The sequence below is a fragment of the Dromiciops gliroides genome, chromosome 3 (assembly GCF_019393635.1).
Source record: "Dromiciops gliroides isolate mDroGli1 chromosome 3, mDroGli1.pri, whole genome shotgun sequence".
Taxonomy (NCBI): Eukaryota; Metazoa; Chordata; class Mammalia; order Microbiotheria; family Microbiotheriidae; genus Dromiciops; species Dromiciops gliroides.
In genome coordinates, this window is record NC_057863.1 from 190416453 (window position 1) to 190436144 (window position 19692).

Below are 19692 nucleotides of genomic sequence, written 5' to 3' on the forward strand. Positions count from 1 at the left end.
CATAGACCAACATCTTATACCGTATACTAAAATAAGGTCAAAATGGGTGCATGACTTACATATAAAAGGTGATAACATAGGTAAATTAGGGGAAGAAGGAATAGTTTCCTTCTCAGATCTATAGAGAGGAGAACAATTTGTGCCCAACAAAAGATAGAGAATATTATGAAATGCAAAATGAATGATTTTTAGTACATTAAAATAAAAAGTTGTAGAAACAGATGCAATGCAACCAAAATGAGAAGGAAGACAGAAAGCTGGGAAACAATTTTACAGCCAGTGTTTCTGATAAAGGCCTCATTTCTAAAATATACACATATATTCATTCCCCAAATGAGAAACTGTCAAAGGATACGAATAGGCAATTTTCAGATGAAGAAATCAAAGCTATCTTTTGCCATATTAAAAAATGATCTAGAGTGAGCGGCACGACCTGGTGGGTATAGGCAGTGGCTGAGGCAGCTGAAGTGGCCGGGGTGCCTGGGTGCCAGGCCCTGGCATGATGATGATGATGATGATGATGGCTCTGAGCAAGACATTTGGCCAGAACCTGATGAAGTTCCAGCTGGAGGAGGATGGAGAGTTCTACATGATTGGGTCCGAGGTGGGGAGCTACTTGTGCATGTTCCAGGGGACTCTGTACAAGAGCTACCTCTCCCTGTGGAGGTGTCTTGCCACTATGGAAGAGAGGAAGATAATTGTGGCGTCATCACATCGTAAAAAATCCAAACCTAGCACTAAGGATATGGTTATACCACCCTGGCCACAAGCATGACCCTATTTAAAAGCCTCCAAAGTTGAGGAGATATTTGATGGGAATGATGAGAAGTACAAAGCCATGTCCATAAGCCCGGAGCCTGCCACCTATCTCAGGCAATAGAAGGCAAAGAAGAACAACCAGTGTGTCCCTATGTTACCCAAGAGCTCCCACCATCTGGACGCCATACCCTGATGTTGGTCATCATTTGGAATTGCATGGGCAGAGATAAGAAGAGGACTTTCCCCTCTGCTTTGATGACCATGACCCTGAGGTAATTCATGGAAATGCATCCCAGCCTGAGGGTCTGGTCCCCATCAGGCTGGACATAGAGATCTTCGGGCAGAAACTGAGGGATGCTCTCAGAAATTCTGTGCAACAACTTAGATCTGAACCTCCTGACCTTCGTGCCTGCCATTGCTTCGGCCATCCGGCAGCAGATTGAGTCCTATCCAACTGACAACCTCCTGGATGACCAGTCAGACCAGTGAGTCATCATCAAGCTGAATACCCATGTGGGAAGCATCTCTCTGGTGGACCATTTTGAGTGGGACATGTCCAAGAAGGAGAACTTGCCAGAGAAGTGTGCTCTGAAACTTTGCTTGGAGCTCAACCTCAGCGGGGAATTCATCACCAACATCACATACAGTATTCGGGGCCAGCTGAGCTGGCATCAGAAGACTTATGCTTTCAGTGAGAACCCTTTGCCCACAGTGGAGATTGTGACTTGGAACACCAGTGATGCTGACTAGTGGTGCCCCCTGCTGGAGATCCTGATGGATGCCAAAATGGAGAAGATCAGGGACCAGGACAGAAACACCAGGCAGTTTGGCCATGTAGGGACCAATTTTTAATTTGGGAGTGTTAGCTAGGTGGCTCACCACAATATTGGGGCAAGGAAGGAGACCGGCAGCCTCTCTCAAAACAGTACAGGATTTATTTAACAACAACGAACTTAAAAAAACACAAACAGGATCAGTAGGATCAAGGGAAAGGGAATAAAATGGGGAGAGGGAAATTATATAACCTGAACAATACCACTGGCCAGGAATCAGCTGAGAACACACAACAGCTTCCTGTCGCCTTCCAGCTTCATGCTAGAATAGCGGAAAACATCCCTTCTTCCCAGCAGACCCCAGGCTGACCACACACAGCCCCCAGCCAATTGGCTGGCTGCTCTAACAGTCACATGACTGCCCTCACTAGGTTTCTAATCATTATAATTTTGCCAGGCCCATGTAGGCGTCGGGGAGTAGTAATGACGTGAGGTGCCAGCGCCATGGCGACAGCTACAACCAGTGGGTGCAGCACTGTGCAGTTTGTGGAGCCCCAGGGCAGTGAGCACACTGAGGTTTTTAAAAAAATTCTAGCCAAAAGATGGGGTCATAAAAACCTCAAATAACAATTCTTTACATTCCCCCCTTTGTTTCGTCAAGAAACACAGGGTGTTTCCTTGATGGAACAATAAATAATAAACAATAAATAACAAAATATCATAACCAACGCTGACAAACAATATACTAATAACAATATAGGAAAGGGAAAATACATATTACAGATGATGTATATAGTAACAGAAGGAAAAACAAAAAACAAAAATGTATATTTAAAGTCCTTAAAATCTTCTCTTCAAAGGAGGGTTGAGATGTCATCAGGGAAACTGGACTCTGGTCTGGATTCTGGCTGTCTCTGGAACTGCTGGATTTTCATTAATCTTTAGCATAGCATTGTCCAAAAATTTAATAATGAAAGTTCTTCAAAATATACAGAACAAATTCTTGACTCCCCCGAGAGTAGTAAGTTAAGGAGCAGTGTTGCTGGGTTAAGGACTGTACAGCATTTTAAAGTGATATTTTCATGACCTAGCAGGGTTATTTCATACTTAGCCAGCCTTTGATCTGAAAAGGCTTGTGTTCTATGGTGTAGTAAGAGGGCCTCTACTTCGTGGGGACATTGTATTGTAAGAGGATTACCTAGGACCAAATCAGAGCCTTTTTCTACCAAAAGAGCTGTAGCCGCTCCTGCTCTGAGGCAGGGTGGCACCCCAGAGGCCACAGAATCTAGGTGGCTGGAATAATAAGCTATTGGATATTAGACAGGTCCTAATGATTGAGTCAGGACCCCAGAAGCCACTCCTTTCTGTTCATGCACAAAAAGAGTAAAAGACTTACTGTAATCTGGGAGTCCTAGTGCAGGTGCTGATAGCAATGCCTGCTTCAATTCTGTTATAGCTGAGAGATGCTGTGAATCCAGTTGTAAAGGTTCTAGGACAGAATTTTTGGTTAGAGCTATAAGAGGCTTAGTAATTTCACCAAAAGAGGGTATCCATTGTCTGCAATACCCAGCTGCTCCCAGAATGGCCTGCTTCTTAGTAGAGTGAGCAGTGAGTTGTTGAATAGTCTGGACTTGCTTAGGAGAGACAGAGTGAGTTCCAACAGCCAGAATGAAGCCCAAATATTCTACCTGAGGTAAACACCATTGCACCTTTGACTTAGAGACCTTGTGGCCTCTCTTGTATAGGTCTAATAATAAATGGCAGCTGTCTTCCTGACAAGTGTCAGCATCAGGGGAGGCTAAAAGTAAATCATCAACATACTGCACTAAAGTGGAATCTTTAAAAGTAATAGAGGCCAGGTCCTGTTGTAAAATTTGATAAAATAACATAGGACTGTCTACAATTCCCTGTGGGAGTCTAGTCCAGGTCCACTGTGTATTTATCCAGGTAAAGCCACATAAGTACTGGAAGTCCTTATGCACTGGTATAGAGAAAAAGGCAGAGCAGAGGTCTACCATTGAGAAACATGTAGCCTCACATGGGATTGAAGAAACTATGGTGGCAGGATTAGGAACTATAGCATGTCTAGAAATAACATAATTATTAATTGCTCTAAGATCTTGTACAACACAATAAACAGGTTTGACATCTGAGCCAGGCTGGGTTTTTTTTTTACTGGCAAAATGGGACTATTACATGGAGAATGATGGCATGGGACAATAATGCCCTGAATTTTCAGAGCCTCAATTATAGGGGTGATCCCTTCTATGGCTTCTGTAGACAATGGATACTGTGGAATGGATTAAGGTGTTCCCCCTTTAACTTAAATTTTTTTTTTTTTGGTGAGGCAAGTGGAATTAAGTGACTTGTCCAGGGTCACACAGCTAGTAAGTATTAAGTGACTGAGGCTGGATTTGAACTCAGGTCCTCCTGAATCCAGGGCCAGTGCTCTATCCACTGCACTACCTAGCTGTCCCCCCCCCCCCGCTTTAACGTTTATAGCAACAGGCATAGCAGATTTAAGGAGCCCTACTTCAGTAGAGGATGAGGCACATAGGGACTCAGGAATGTCAGTGGGGATTTTGGATATATCCCCTACTGCTCCTTGAGCATCTGCAATCAAAATTGGTAACAAATGAACAGTATCCTCTGGCAACTGCAGAGAGGCAGCCCCATCTGGAGCACAAGATATGGTTGCTCTAAGTTTACAAAGGAGATCACTACCTAATAAATTTACAGGGGAATGAGGCATAAGTGAAAATGAATGTTCTACAGTTAAAGGCCCCATAGATGCCATGCAAGGGTTTAATTCTGCCACTCTTTGGGCCTTACCTGAGACTCCTACCACATTTAAAGAACCAATAGCATTGCAACCAGGGTCTGGATTACACACTAAGACTGATTTAGAGGCTCCTGTATCTAACAGACAATCATAATATGTGTCCCCAACTTTGAGGGTTACATGGGGTTCGTTACTTGGGAGAGGTGAATGGATTGGTAAAAGGGGGTTCGAAAATTCAGGATTTGGAAAAGTAAGGCTTTCTGTATTTATTTTCCACTCCTCCCCTGGACACCGTCAGTCCTGTGTCTCCTTCTGAGGGATTCTAGAGTTACCCTGATTCTGATTCTGTCCTTCTGTACCTCCCTGATAGGGTCTATGATTATACTGATTCTGGTTGCAATAAGGCCTGTAATTATGTTGGTAGTTTCCTTTCTGGTAAACATTTCCATAATTATTCTGGTTTCTCCCAAAAAATATATTCCAGATCATCAGGTACTGCCCACCTGAGTTATTGCTTTCTAATTCTACATTCTTTCAATGAGTGTCCTTGTTTTTCACAGTACTGACACACCTTAGGGGTTTTGTACTGACCTTTAAATGCCTCACCTGAAAGTGCTGGTGCCAGAATGCTTTGCTTAGCCATATTGTCTTCATTTGCCTCAAAGATATAGGTGGCAATTTCTTTAAGCATTTTTACAGCCATATCTTTCCAGCCTGGACACTGTGTCATAAAAATTTATGGATTTCTGGCAAGGATTGATATACAAATGTATTCCGTACAATATAGGAATCTTTTGAATCTAGTGGGTCCTGTCTTGTAAATTGCCTAGCAGCTTCACAAAGTATTATCACAAAATCTATTAGGTTGTTCATTAGGCTCCTGAGAGAGTTTAAAAAATTTTTGCCAGTTGTCAGATTTCTTAGAACAGTATTCCATTCCTTTCAGTAGCATTTCCCTAGCATTTTTTAATTCTTGGAATTGCTGTGGATCGTTATAATAACCAGTTTGGCTCCTGGAGAGGCCCTTCTGTTAAAGCTTCCCCAGAGGCCACCAAGGAATTTCCTGCTGTAACAATATCTGCAATTTTACTTGAGGATAGTATAATTTCCATAAGACTAGTGACCTCCGCCCAAGTGGGTTGATATGTATTAACTGCAAAATTACTGACTTTGGATTCTGATCAAACCTAGGTATAAGTTTCTTCCATGCACTCAGATCCTTTGGACTGAATGGACTATATGTTTTATGCCGTGCTCCTCTGCAGGTATGGTCTGTAACATCCTGTAGGGGGAACAGTTTCTGTTGATCTGATGCTAAAGACTGGTCTAAATCTGTTTCTGAACTCAGATAATCTCCAATAGAGGGACCTGTTCTGGTATTCCTCTGAATATGTGGTCTACTATGATCATATCCATTCCTCTATTTACAGTTTTTTTGGAAAAAATACCACATTGCAATAATGATAATAACAAGAATAAAATTTATAGCCATTTTGAGCTATGATTATAGTAGTTCAAATTTTGTTGTAATGCTTCCAGTAATATTGGATATGTGCTCAGTGGGAAAGATAAACTCTCCCAGTGTTTCTGAGGAGGAAACCAGTAATGCTATGAATAAGTATTGAGCAGGCCAATAGTTTAAAGCAGCACAATATGCTGTCCCCAAATATGCCAATTAGAATATACAAGGGGGAGCCAAATATTAAATCATGGTGCAGTTTAAAATGGACTAGCTTTTCTCTGACCAGCAAGATAAACACTAAGGTTTTTTAATAGCAAGGGAGATTGCCTAAGGGGGCAGTGGGGAAGGGGCAAGAAGGTCCCCCAGGTTAGTTGGCTCATGGCCAAATAAGGGTGAGCAGGGGTGGGTTAAAGTAATTCACTAGGTTAATCAACTCCTGGCTGACTTGCCAAAAACTGTGGGGAACAATTTTTAATTGGGGACTTTTAGCTAATCAGCTCGCTGCAATATTGGGGCAAGGAAGGAGACAGACAGCCTCCCTTAAAACAGAGAAGGATTTATGTAACAACAACAAAGTTAAAAAAACACAAACAGGATCAGTAGGATTAAGGGAAAGGAACTGAGCATTCTCTTTCAGGGGAAAAGATGGATATTCAATGACACTGGGGACTTCCAAGGTTTCCTGAGGAAAAGACCAGAACTGAATAGAAAATTTAATCTTAACATACAAGATTCAAGAGAAGTTTAAAAAGGTAAACAGGGGAAAAAAATGTTACTCACTTGGGTTAAACTGTTTACATCCCTACATGGGAAGATAATAAAACTTGAGAATTGTAAATGTATTTGGGTAGACACAGGGATTATACACAGAGGGTATAAATATAAATTGTCTTTGATGTGATGACATAAAGGAAATTAAGGGGTTAAAAAGGGAGCCTATAGGGAGAAGAGGAAAGGGGTGGTAGAATGGAGTTAATTACATCATATGAAGAGGTGAAAAAAAACCTATTACAACAGAGGGAAAGAAGGGAGGGGTGAACATTGTTTCAACTCTACTCTCATTAGATTTGATTCAAAGAGGGAATAACATACATTCATTGGGATAAAGAAACTTAGCTTATTCTTGAGGGAAATAAAAGGGTAAAGGGAAGTGGGGATTGATAGAAGGGAGGGCAAAAGCAAGGGAGAAAAGTGTAAAGAAAAGGGGGGTGATAAAAAGGGAGGGCAGATTGGGGGAGGCAGGGGTAAGAAGCAAAACGTCGATGAGGAGGAATAGGGTGAAAGAAGGGGGAAAAGTACAAAGTGGGTAAATAGAATAGAGGGGAATAGACAGTAATAATAACTGTGAATGTGAATGGGATGAACTCTGCTATGAAATGGAAGTGAATTGCAGAGTGGATTAAATGCCAGAATCCTACAATATGCTGTTTACAAGAAATACATTTGAAGCAAAGAGATACACACAGAATAAAGGTAAAAGGCTGGAGCAGAATATATTATGCTTCAGCTAAAGTAAAAAAAGCAGGGGTAGCAATCCTTATCTCAGACAAAGCACAGGCAAAACTGGATCTCATTAAAAGTGATAAGGAAGGAAACTACATCTTGCTAAAAGGCACTATAGATAATGAAGCAATATCAATATTAAATATGTATGCACCAAGTGGTATAGCATCCAAATTCTTTTTTTTTTTTTTTAGTGAGGCAATTGGGGTTAAGCAACTTGCCCAGGGTCACAGTATTAAGTGTCTGAGGCCAGATTTGAACTCGGGTCCTCCTGAATCCAGGGTCGGTGCTCTATCCACTGTGCCATCTAGCTGCCTCTGTATCCAAATTCTTAAAGGAGAAGTTAAATGAGTTACAAGAGGAATTAGACAGTAGTACTATACTAGTGGGGGATATGAATCTTCCCCTCTCAGAATTAGATAAATCTTGCCACAAAATAAATAAGAAAGAAGTGAAATAGGTGAACAGAATACTATAAAAATTAGACATGATAGATGTCTGGAGAAAATTGAATGGGGATAGAAAGGAATATACCATTTTCTCAGCAGTACATGGCACATTTTCAAAAATTGACCATGTATAAGGGCACAAAAACATCATAGTCAAATGTAGAAAGGCAGAAATAATAAATGCATCCTTCTCAGATCATGATGCAATAACAATTACATGTAAGAAAGAGCCATGGAAAAGTAGACTGAAAATCAATTGGAAACTAAATAATTTCATTCTAAAGAATGAATGGGTCAAACAACAAATCATAGAACCAATCGATAACTTTATACAAGGGAATGACAATAATGAGACAACTTACCAAAATCCATGGGATGCAGCCAAAGTAGTGCTTAGGGGAAAATTTGTAGCTCTAACTGCTTACATGAATAAAAAAGAAAAAGAGGAGATCAATGAATTGGGCATGCAATTTAAAAATCTAGAAAGAGAACAAATTAGAAATCCCCAATTAGATACTAAACTAGAAATCCTGAAAGTTAAAGGAGAAATTAATAAAATTGAAAGCAAGAAAACTATAGAATTAATCAATAAAACTAAGAGCTGGTTTTATGAAAAAAACAACAATAAAATAGATAAAATATTGGTTAATTTGATTTAAAAAAAGAAAAGAAAACCAAATTACCAGTATCAAAAATGAAAGGGGTGATGTGACCACCAATGAAGTGGAAATTAAATTAATAATTAGGAATTATTTTGCCCAACTGTATGCCAATAAATTTGACAGTCTAAATGAAGTGGATAAATATTTACAAAAATACAAATGCTCCACGTTAACTGAAGAGGAAATAAAATCCTTAAATAAGCCCATATTAGAAAAATAAATTGAACAAGCCATTAATGAATTCCCTAAGAAAAATACCCAGGGCCAGATGGGTTTACAGGTGAATTCTACCAAACATTTAAGGAAAAATTAATTCCAATATTATACAAATTGTTTGGAAAAATAGGTTAAGAAAGTGTTCTATCAAATTCGTTTCATGACACAAATATGGTGGTGATACCAAAACTAGGCAGAGCAAAAACAGAGAAAGAAAATTATAGACCAATTTCCCTAATGAATATTGATGCAAAAATCTTAAATAAGATATTAGCAAGGAGATTACAGCAAGTGATCATGAAAATAATACACTATGACCAGGTGGTATTTATACCAGGAATGCAGGGCTGGTTCAACATTAGGAAAACTACTAACATAATCAACCATATCAATAAGAAAACTAACCAAAATAATATGATTATCTCAATAGATGCAGAGAAAGCTTCTGACAAAATACAGCACCCATTCCTAATAAAAACACTAGAGAGCTTAGGAATAGCTTGAGCTTTCCTTAAAATAGTAAACGGTTTCTACCTAAAACCATCCACAAGCATTACATGTAGTGGAGATATGTTAGAGGCCTTCCCAATAAGATCAGGGATGAAATAGGGATGTCCATTATCACCTCTATTATTCAATATTGTACTAGAAATGTTAGCATTAGCAATCAGAGAAGAAAAAGGAATTAAAGGAATTAGAATAGGCAAGGAGGAAACAAAACTACCACTCTTTGCAGATGATATGATGGTATACTTAGTGAATCCTAGAGAATCAACTCAAAAATTACTTGAAACAATTAACAACTTTAGCTTAGTAGCAGGATATAAAATCCACATAAATCATCAGCATTTCTATATATGACCAACAAAGTCCAGCAACAAGAGATAGAAAGAGAAATTCCATTTAAAGTAATGGTAGATAATATAAAATACTTAGGAGTCTACTTGCCAAGGATTAAGGGAAAGGATTTAAAATGGGGAAAGGGAAATTATACAACTTGAACAACACCACCGCCCAGGAATCAGCTGAGAATACACAGCAGCTTCCTGTCGCCTTCCAGCTTCAAGGTAGAATGGTGGAAAACCTCACTTCTTCCCAGCAGACCCCAGGCTGACCACACACAGCCACCAGCCAATTGACTAGCTGCTCTAACAGTTACACGACTGCCCTCACTAGGCTTCCAATCATTATAATTTTGCCAGGTCCATGTAGGCGTTGGTGAGTGGTAATGACATGAGCTGCCAGCACCATGGTGACGGCTACAACCAGTGGGTGGAGCACCACGCCATTTGTGGAGTCCCTGAGGCCAGTGTGGCTGCTGAGTTTTTTTTTTTAATTCTAGTCAAAAGATGGGGTCATAAAAACCTCAAATAACAATTAATTCTTTACAATGATAAACATAAGCAAAAAGACTACCTTGAAGACAACTCTAGCTTATGAGTCAATATCTATTAGAGAAGACTAAGTGAAGGAAAAATTCTGTAATATATTTTACAAGAATTCTCCAAAGCAAGTTAGGCTACAAATTGATATTAGATGATTACAATGTAAACATGACATCAAGAAAGAAGTGGGGAGTGATAAATATGGCACAGGAATAAAAAACGAAAGGGGCCAAAGATCCATAGAATGTTCTGAATCTTTGTGCTGCATGAGTATTTTTTTTTTTTTTTTTTTTTTTTTTTTTTTTTTTTTTTAGTGAGGCAATTTGGGGTTAAGTGACTTGCCCAGGTTCACACAGCTAGTAAGTGTTAAGTGTCTGAGGCCGGATTTGAACCCAGGTACTCCTGACTCCAGGGCCAGTGCTCTATCCACTGCACCACCTAGCTGCCCCGCATGAGTATTTTCTAAATAAGGGTCTAAATATGGTAAGCAATAAACACATAAAAATAAAATTGAATATAATAGAAAAGAAAAGTTTGGTTACTTATCTAATTTCTAATTCAGCTGTCTATATGTAGTTAGGCCATTGATAATTTAGAGGAAAGGAAAAATTAGTACAAAATTTAAGTACATAAAGATGACAGGAATATATGGAATATTCTAAACTAGTCTATTCAAATGAGCTATTGAAGCTGAAAATGAGAAATGAATGTTGTAACATTAAAAAGTTGATAACTTTTTCAAAAGAAGTTTAACTGCCGTGAAAGCAATTGACATAAAGGGGAATTTAACAAAAGAGACCAGAAACCATCTTGGTTAAAACAAAACAAAACACAATAGTTTGTTTTATGAAGTGAAAAGACATGGAAACCAAGGACAATAGTATTTAAGAATATCAGATGACTTGTAAAACTTTATGACATAGAGAGGATAGGAGATTACAAAGCAGCTTTGCCTCACAAATCTATAAAAAGAGGTGGAAGCGGGGGCAGCTAGGTGGTGCAGTGGATAAAGCACCGGCCCTAGATTCTGGAGGACCTGAGTTCAAATCTGGCCTCAGACACTTGACACTTACTCTGTGACCCTGGACAAGTCACTTAACCCCCTTTGCCCAGGGGAAAAACAAAAAAAAGAGGTGGAAGCAAAAAGAAGTCGGCTAAAACCAAGCCAAGCACAATAATCCCAATCCAAACCAACCAAGTGAATGCATTCTATGTACAAAGAGCTGGGCTTGATGCTTAAGAAAAATGAAAACCAGTCCCTGGAAGAACCTTTACAGAAGTTGGATGCAGGAAAACAATTTTTTTCAAAGAATGATTTTCTAAGAATAATGTAATGAAAGTAGAACCACTGCATTTAGACTCAGAACAAGAGGTGATATATGAGTTATTGGAAATGACACTTGGGATAAAAATAGGAATACACCTAGTTGCTCCAGAATAAATCTATGCTAGAAACTTTGTAAATTATTCTTAAGGTTATAGACTCAGTACAGGAAAACATGCCTGGAAAAACTCTCCTCCAACAAGGTGTCTCCCATGTGTACATGTAAAGAGGTAACTTTATTCAATGATCCTCTGATTATATATCAAGTGAAGAATAAAAAAAGATAAAACTATATCTTTATCATCTATCTCTATCTCTATCTCCATCTCCATCTATATCCTATATCCGTATCTGTATCATTATCCATTTCCATCTCTTTTTCTGTCTCTGTCTTTGTCTCTCTCTGTCTCTCTCTCTCTATATATATATCTGTATCTATATCTATTTTTCTGTGTATATGTGTGTGTATATACAGAGAAGAGGATACAGTCTTGAATGAAGCAAGGGACAGGATTCTAGGCATGGAGTACCGTAACTTAGATGGGAAATAGGATATAATCTATGACAGAGAAGGACACCTTGGATAGAATGTATATGGGAAAAGGTGTATGCTATAATGATACTGGAAAGTGAAATAATGACTTTCAAAAGTTAAATAGAAAAGAAAAAAGAAAAGTTTACATTTCATCCTAGAAGTAATATAGATCCATTCACAGATGGGTACAACCTTCATTGGGATTACATCACAGACTCTGATCCAGCATGTCTTCTTATCTATGTTATTCTTATCCATTTCTGTTCACAAAAACTTCCAAAAGTTTAGACTCATAGGCCTAAAAACCCCATAGGTTTTTTTTAACATACCCTAAGTTTTAGTGACATGCTCCACTGGGTTGCCTATCTGTTATCCCAGATTTCTGCTCATATGATTGATCCATTTGCTTTTTTAAATTTAAATTTCCTGGATATATATGTTGAAGCTATATTATACCCACTATAGCCCTTTCTAGGGCTGCTTTCCACCTGATTCACTCAACTGTCACCTGCGGCTCCAAGCAGATGGGCTAAACCAGGTTGAGGATAACTGAGGGGTCTCCAAACCTTTGGTGAGTTGCGGGGGAGGTCTACCCCAAACATGTGAAGACTTTCTTTGATGGAATGGGTAGATTAAAAACAATATGTTCCAATGGCCATTGTGGAATGCTTAGAGCTTACTTAGACATTGGAGATGACAAGGTCATCCACTGCATCCTGAGCCATTTCCAGTTGTTTTGACTTTGTCTTGTCACTTGCCTCCAATGACTCTGGAAGAGAGAGTGAGGTTGATTGATGACTTTGGCAACTCTGCCTCACTTATATCCAATTTATGTGTGAATCAAAATATATCACTGTAAAACTTTACCATTTTTACCTACCCTAAAGTTTTGTGGTGACAGGTAAGTGAAGAAACAGCAGGTATGCATACACTAGGAACTGTAATCACAACCCTGCCCACAGGAAGCCCAGGCCATAGAGTCATCTTTCTGTACTGAAACAACAGTGGGATTCAGCAGCCCCTGGGGTGCCTGAGCAGATTTTTAAAGGACCACACTGTTCACCTTCTGGTTTGAGGAAGGGCTAGAAAAGGTATCCTAAAAATTGTCTCTTCCCTGGCCTGCTGATCTCACCGAGGAGTATAATCAGAAACAGCAACTACTGAAGACTTGTGCATGTCATGGCATTTTCTGTTTACCTAGGTGCAATAAAACTTCATGGATGCACCCTGGAAGCAAACATTGACATTTAATAGACTATGTCATTGTAAGGAGAAGAGACTGAGAAGATATGAGTGACCAAGATGATGCTTAGTACAGAGTGCTGGATTAAGCATAGACATCCTTTCTAAGCTCAATATTCACATTAAACAAATGCAGTAGCCCAAAGGAAAGACAACAAGCAGAAGGCAATTTCAACAGATTAGAGTGCTTCTCCCAGAGACAACAGTTTGTTGCCAATGTGGAGGGAAAGCTGAACCAACACACAGTTGGCGACAGTGGAACAGAAAAGGAATGGGCACCTTTCAGAGATTTGGTGTACAGTATCACATTTACTCATGTGGGTCAGAACAATTGGAAAATTCAGAAGCTGCTAAACAAAAAAGAACTCCACAGAATTTACCATCAGGATAGTTTATCTTTCTCTGAGAAGGCAGCATTTAACGCCAATAAAAGTAAAGTACAAGCAAAGCTTAGAGAGATACAGTATTCTTGGCTCAGTAAGAAGGCATATAAAGTTCTGTTGTGTTGGGTTTTTTCTGGGAAGGGGGGGTTGTCAGGGCAATGTGTGGTTAAGTGACTTGCCCAGGGTCATACAGCTAATAAGTGTCAAGTGTCTGAGGCTGGATTTGAACTCAAGTCCTCCTGAATCCAGTGGATACTTTATCCTGAATCCAGGGTTGGTGCTTTATCCATTGTGCTACCCTTGAAGTTCTGTTTTATGCTGATAGTAACAGTTCAAAGCACTTTTATCATTCCCTGAAGGCTATTTATGAGCCAAAGACCTATGAGACATCTTAGCTATTCAGGTTTAATAATGAATTCACATTGATTAGTGATAAAGACATGATCCTAGAGAGGTGGGCTAAACACGTCTACAGTGTTCTTAGACTGTCATCAATCACTGCTGAAGCCAAATGACCAAAAACCTTAGATTGAAGTTGATTCCTCTCTAGCCAAAACTTCCAACTGAAAAAGAGGTTTTGGAAGCAATTAGGCTTCCTCTCATGTGGCAAAGCAGCTAGTGCTGGTTCTATTCCATCTGAAATCTATAATGCAGGGATCCATTGCTTATGCAAAAGCTGACAGAAATCTTCCAGGTTATATAACAAGAGGAGGTTATTCCCCAGGAGTTCAAGAATGCCTCCATTATCCATTTCTATAAAGATAAAGGAAATGAATTATCTTGTGATGAACAGAGGGGGAGGAGGATGTCTCTCTTTTAGTCATTACTGGCAAGATTTTTGCTAGCATCCTCCATAATAGGCTAATCTACCTGAGAGCCAGTGTAGCTTCAGAAAGGGCAGAGGAATAGTTGGAATGGTGTTTGCTGCCCAACAACTTCAGAAGAAATGCCAGGAGCAGAATGGAGGTTTGTGCACAACATTCATCAATCTGATCAAGGCCTTTGAGGACTTGTGGAAAATTATGTCAAAATTTGGTTGCCTGGAGAATTTCATCAGTATTGTACATTGGTTTCATGATATATTTGCCCAGGTTCTGGATAATGGATGATACTCTTGCTCTTTTTCAGTCTCCAGTGGAGCAAAGCAAGGCTGTGTGCTTGTTTCCATGATTTTTAGTATGATGTTTTCAGCAATGTTGTTGGGCAACTTCAATAAAGACAAAACAGCATCGAGGTCAGCTACTCCACTTAACTTGAAAAGGCTACAAGACAAAGACCAAAGTGGAGGGAGAATTGGCATGGTGATTTTTTCCCACAAGTCCTTTGAGGCTGAGATACAACAAAGTATGGATCCATTCTCTGCTGCTTGTGGTAATTTTGGCCTAACAATTAACACCAAGAAAACAGTTTCTCTACCAGCCAGCACCACAACAACCATATGTGGAACCATCTGTTACTGAAATGGAAAAATACTGAATGTAAGTGAACTTTACTTACTTTGGCAGGATAATTTCCAGGGATGTAGACATAGATGGTGAGGTTGCTGCATGCATTGCTCAATCTAGTTCAGTGTTTGGGAAGATCCAAAGGAAAGTGTGGTAGAAAAGAGGTATCATACTGACTCCCAAACTGAAGGTCTACAGGGCCATTGTGTTGAGCTCATTGCTGTATGCCTGTGAAACCTGGACAGTATAGCAGTACCATGTCAGGAAACTGAACCATTTACATTTGAATTGTCTTAGCAAGAAATCACCTAGCCAGATAATGTACTGGAAATAAGGATGAAAAGAAAAACTTGGTCAAAGGGGATTGTTGAATTTGGGCAAAATAAAATCTTGAAATTTATATAAATATACCTAGCCTGAAAGAATCAACCATGTAATAAGATAGTCAAGTAGAGTTTAAGTTTCTGCCAAATAGTCAATTAAAATGTCATTTAAAAAATGTCATTAAAAGTGTCTGATTCTTCACTTTCTATTGATTGTTCCAGATGGTGTCTATTTAGGAGCAAACGTGTTAGTATTCATTTTCAGATGAGATATATCTTTTGCCTCAATGGGAAATAAAAAATGTGGAAACACTACTAAGCTATCACAATTTAATAAATTATGGAGCAGAGAATCTGAGCTGGTTTAATTGTACATTTTTTCAACTTCAGATTTCGACAGATACCTAAATGTTCCACAAAAAAGGCACCCGAGTAAATTATTAAATTATATACATCACAATAGAAAAAGATTTAAATCAACTTGAGAGGCTTACAACCTCCATTAAAAAGCACAGGAGTGGGCAGCTAGGTGGCGCAGTGGATGAAGCACCAGCCCTGGATTCAGGAAGACCTGAGTTCAAATCCAGTTTCAGACATTTGACACTTACTATCTGTCTGACTCTGAGCAAGTCACTTAACCCTCATTGCCCTGGGGGAAAAAAAAGTAGTGGAGAAGATTCCTGAAATAAGGGATTATATGTCAGGAATATTTCATTTCGATTTCAGCTGTTTCTCTAAGTTACAAAAATAGTAGCAATATTCAGTATTTGGTATGTCTTTTTATTTTCCCGTTTTAAGTAAGCTTGCTTTTTAAAGTGAGACAAAATGACTTATTTTCTGTGTAGTTAAATTAGATGCCAAATATTTCAAAGATGAAAGAGCAGCTAATGAGGGTGTAATATTAAAATGTCAAACAAATACATACCATTTTCTGTCTTCTTCCTGACTCTGAAATAGTCTGCTTTTAACTATCATGATCTATTTGGGTTTGAGCCTGTTGTTCCCTTTTCACAGTTACTTTCAGCTATTTTTCTTTTTCTTTTCAAGTCTGTACTTTTCTTGAGGAAGCAAAATTTTAATTACTTTTCAGATTTAAATCAAATGAAATACACTTTTGGGGAAGGAGTTGAATAGTTCCACCCTATTCCTTTGATGAAGGAAGGAAGCTTAGAATACAGCAACAAGGCACATGGTAATCATCTTCTTTGAAATTATTTCCACTAATAAAACTATATCAATTTCTGACACTGAAATATTTGTCAGTCTCAAGGACTTTGGTGGTGAGAACAATGTTTTAGATTTCAGTGGCTGGGACTGCTGAGGAGGCAAAGTAGTACAACACTCACAGAGGATGTTGCTAGGTTCCATCTCTACAAGGTTTCCTTCCCTGAACTGTGGAAAACGTGAATAATAATTCATACAATATTAATGGGTTTGTCTGGAGGTTTCCCTAGGAAAGCCTCTTGATTGTCAGTATGAACCCTGGCAAGTTATCTTTGATATCCTGTTTTACCTGGTGTAACGATTGGAATAATGCCACCTGCTGGATACTTACTGTAGAAGAGTTCTGCCCATGAAGGGAAGGTCTTTGAGGGCAAGACCAGGAGTCTTTTCTTCAGGATTCAGGAAGTGACGCGGACTAGTGGGAGGAGGAAGGAAGAGACTGGCGCTCAGTCTCGCGCTCTTTCCTGGGGACGCTGGTGGAGAAGGGAGCTAAAAATGTGCTCTCCCTTTAATAGATAGAAATCTAGGCCTTTCTCTCTCTCTTTACCAAATTCTTATTCTCCTTAATAAATGCTTAAAAGTCTAACTCTTGCTAAAGCTTATAATTTATTGGCGACCACTCATTAGATATTTTAGACAGTTTAGCTAGAATTTTAGCCCTTAACAGATGGCTGACCACGAAGAGGAAAGCTAAACCTCAGTCTTCTGATCTTCTGGTTGGGTAAGAAATTTCCCCTCCCTCTCCCTTTAACTGCTCAGTACTGGTGTACTGGCTGTGTTTTCCTTTAAATTTTTTCGAATGGACCTTTTAAACTCCCTAATTATCCTATTTTTGATTTTAGTCTGTTTAACCAGACAAATGGGAGATAAGATCATGTTAATGCTTTGTTTTTGTGGATTTTCTATTTTTCTTTTTATTTTTGTTAAAAGAGCCAGCAACTTACTCACACAAGGAAATATCTCTCCCTCTCCCAACCATGCTTTTTCAGAGAAACCTGAAGAGATTCCCGCAGCTTTTCCCAGTTCTAACACTAATTGTTGCTTTAATTTTGCATGCCTGGAGGCAATGACCCACCCTCTAGAAGCTTTTAATCCCCTAGCACCTGGAGGCAAAGTGGGGGAAGAGGAATCCAGGCCTGAGTTCAAAATCAAGTCTGATTCAAATTGCGCTGGTCCCTCCCCTCCTCTCCAGACCCCACCCTCTACTCCTCCCATGGCCAAGCCCATTGCTTCCCCTGCCTGGGAAGTCCAGAGAACTGATGCGCATGCTCAACTTTCTGTACCTGCATTTGCAGCTTCAGGCTCAGCCCTTCCCCAGGCTGGCTGTGCTTCTGAGACAACCTTAGAAAACCCTTTAAATTCCAGATATACTCGTTTTGTTCATAATTTTGCTAACCTGCTTTTGTCTTTAATTAGTAATCTTATAAAGCATTTGTATGGTGAAAAGACTGACAGACAATATAGAGGGGTTAAAGAAGAAAAACTTAAGCTGAATAAGAATGACAACCATCAACATAGTTCAAGACTCTGCTTCTTTTGCCATGGAAGGGTATATATTTTAGAGAAATGTAGAAGTAAGCAGCAAGGTATTGATATGAGTGTTGGGGATTTTAGATATCGGAATCAAAAGTGTTCTGAATTCACTCAGAGTATTAATGTCAGTTCAGAGGTTACATAGGATTTCTATGCTATTACACCTACATTTTGAAATTAATGGTATGGGTTTATTTTCATAGAGATTTTCATGCTTTTGAGATTGTGTCTTATACCTAGTTTCTAAAACAAGGAGAATATTTGTAAAAGCTTTTTATAGTCATGTGATCAAGTTTATATTGTATAATACTCTTATTGATATTAAGTTCATATTCATTTAGATTTCCTTAGTTTGAATTTCATTGTCTTTTATTGTTCCACGTGTATCTTCTTCTATTCATTCATCTATCTAATTTTGAAACATGGTTTTGATTTCATAATACAATGTTAATTCTAGGAGTATTGTGCTCCCATATTCTGAGTTATTTGTTTTTGTTATTTTTTCTCAACTGATTATTTGATCAAACTCTTTAAAGCATTTCCCTAGCAAATTGTTTGCCATGGCAAGTGTAAATTGATTCTAGAAGTATTATTTTTGATAAGCATATTCCAAAAAAAAAAAAAAAAAGAGGGGAACATTTGTAAAAGTTGTCTTTGAGATTGTGTTGTGCTTTAACTTGTATTTAAATATGTTCAGATTTTTCAAAAAAGTAATTGTATGCTAAGTAAAAAAAAAGGTATTATTTGCAATTGTTGCATAATTATATATTATATTCTGAGTCAAGATGTATTCACATTTTTTGCAATCATTTATTATCCTCAATTTTTAAATCCATATGAGACTTGGATTATGGGAACTTATCATTTAAGACATTAATTGCCTTTATTCTGAGTTATCAGATGCCAGTTGGCCAAGGTGCCATCCAATCACAAGAGGAATACATGCAAGAGCAGACACTGAACTGTCACATGAGGGGAGACATGCATGAAGTCAAGGTATGGCTGAGAGAACGGCTTTTGACAAATGTTGAGGTTGGATTCTCTTGGTTTAATATTTTATTTTATTTTTCCCCACAATATTGTACAGATGGCTGGAAGTATTCATCCCACCCATCTCACTCCTACACCTGGCTTCTATGCTCCCTCCTATATGCCTGATGCCATGGACATCTCAATCCCATGCATCTGATTAAGTCTGACTCAGTGTCCTCCAATATGTTCGGTGGCATGGACATATATTCCATCCACCTATTTTAGACCTGGCATACTGCATGGGCAGTATATATTGCTCAAGTGTGGGAATGCTCATATCCCATCATTTCTCTGTTCTTTTATGGTAACCCCCATAATTATCTCAGGTGTCATGATAAATACAGTGTTGAATTTGGCCTTGACACCTGTTACCAATTATATTAGATTTTCTAATTTCTCATAATGGCATGAGGATAATTAGGCAGATGATGCAAAAAGTGATGAAACAAAGATAAAAATTATTTAAAAAAAATTAATATCACAGCAATTGTCTTCTCAATTACCCTCCATAAGGAGGGACTATAGTAATACTATAATTTTAAAGAATGTTTCAATTTTTGTTTTATTATATGTTTCATGTGTAACAACTAAGATTCTGAATTCCCTTAGACATGTTTTTGAGAACTTTCATTGTTTGATTTGATTATTGACAAAGCTATT

General features: G+C 38.6%; 1 pseudogene; it reads left to right on the plus strand.

Moving 5' to 3' along the window:
- The first annotated feature begins 511 nt into the window (after window positions 1–511).
- LOC122747313 lies at window positions 512–1611 on the plus strand (annotated as a pseudogene).
- The last annotated feature ends 18081 nt before the right edge of the window (window positions 1612–19692 follow it).